Below are 2,134 nucleotides of genomic sequence, written 5' to 3' on the forward strand. Positions count from 1 at the left end.
GTACTTTTATTGCCATTTCCAATTCATCACAAAACCAACAAGAAGGTCAAAAAAATTAAAAATGAAAACACGCTCCTTTCTCAGACACATCATTAGCATTGCTATAACCGCTTCCCAACTGTTAGCAAAAATAGGGTCAAAACAAAACTTTGTAGTTCTAAAAAAAGGCTAAAAAAAAAAGGCGGTGCCCCATCTGAAGACATGATTGGATCAGGCCAGAATTCAGGACTACCTATGGGCAGGTGAGTTGGGTCGAAGTGCAGCCAAGCTTCAGTTGAAATGCAAATGGGTATTCTGCATTGGAAAAACATTGAGATAATTCTGGGATGAGCTATTTGATGAGAAAAGTGGATCAACAGAAGAGAATTAACTTAGAAACCTTTGGGAATTGAGTGGCATAGAAACCATAATAGACAAATACACAAACAAATGGTTGGAGGCCAAAGCCAGCAGCTAGTCAAGGCTAAACATAAAATAGGCTGATCTTCCTCTCCCATTTCCTTCTGCAGAAGATTTGAAATCAACTGGATGAATTTATGATCATATGCTGAGAACTAAACCAAACCGAGTACATAACTACAATGCAGAGGTATTCTGTTAAATAGACAAAATACTCATAATGCAGTTTTACTTGAATTGCAAAGATTTAATCAATCAGATTTCAGTGATTTTATCAGATATTCACTACATTTGAGGTGAAAAGTAGATTCATCAAGAAATAGATGAGAGTAAAAAACTACCTATTAAGGAGAAGGAAGTGAGATATATACGCACATATATACACATACACATATACATATACATAGAGAGAGGAAGTTCCTTTTTTTCTTTTAAACACATTGACCTGCATTACTCAAATCCAGCATAAGGAGGGAGATATATATATAGTAAAAAAAGCATATAAGATCTAAAATAATAATAATTTTGAAAAGATAAAAAGATAGCATGAGAGTAGTCCTCAACTAATGACAAATTGAGACCAGACAATTTATTGTTAAGTGATATTAAGTGCTTAGAATCTAATTTGTTAATCTAACCATCAGACCTTTGCAATTATGTTAACACCAAACAAAAAGCAAAAGGAAATTGTGTTTTTTCTGTTGGATCGCTAGCAGCATTTTATCTCTGCAGTATAACATCCTCCTTTCCTATCATGACACACACCCCAATCTCCCTAGTGCTATTTCCCCAGGATACCATTGTTTCTCCTGCTTTTTTTATTTTTTCCAGCTCTTTGGGTGATTGTGGTTTTCATCCATTACTGAGCAAAAACATCTTTCAAGTTTGCTGGGTTTCAGCTTCATTATTGAATGATTATGATTATATGGATAGAAACAGGGACTGAATGGAGGACAGGTTGGAAAAACAGCACTTCTCTGAATGAATGAAACTGTGCCTGAGAGGAAATAAACATTGGAACCCCCCCCCCAAATATTGAGTGGTAATTGCTGCTAGCAAAATAAAATTTATAAATAGTAAGATTCCTTCCTTCCTTCCTCCCTCCCTCCCTCCCTCCCTCCCTCCCTCCCCCTTCCTTCCTTCCTTCCTTCCTTCCTTCCTTCCTTCCTTCCTTCCTTCCTTCCTTCTTTCTTTCTTTCTTTTTTTCTTTCTTTCTTTCTCTTCTTGATTGGATGAACAAAGAGCAAAATCATTATTTTTAAAAGCATATTAATAGGCAAATACTATGTTTGTAAACATCTTGGGACCAACCCATGATCTTTCTATCACCTTCCACTTTTCACAGAAATGTGACATTTAATGTGTGTTTCACCCTCACATATTAAACCCAGCAGATTTAGTCTTCCTCCCTCACCCCTTTGCCCAGCCAGCAGGAACCGCATTGCTGAAAAATGCCATCACCACAGAGCCTCATACAGAAGAGGCTCCAGAGTAAAGATCATCCAGGATAAAGTGTAAATGGGGCAATTACATATTTTCTGCTGAGGGACTATTTGCCAACTGTCACTCACATCAGATGCAGATATGTTCTCCTCTTTGTATTTTCTCCGAGGCAAAGAAACACACGACTTGTTATTGTTTCAATTTTTTTTAGGTTTCTATGGAAAATTGTATGTAAAGATGCAGAATAAATAATGGTTCATTTATAACATGAGAAAAATACAAATGGTAAAAA

This window comes from Protobothrops mucrosquamatus, unplaced genomic scaffold (genome assembly GCF_001527695.2).
Source record: "Protobothrops mucrosquamatus isolate PMUCROS unplaced genomic scaffold, P.Mucros_1.0 scaffold416, whole genome shotgun sequence".
Lineage (NCBI taxonomy): Eukaryota > Metazoa > Chordata > Lepidosauria > Squamata > Viperidae > Protobothrops > Protobothrops mucrosquamatus.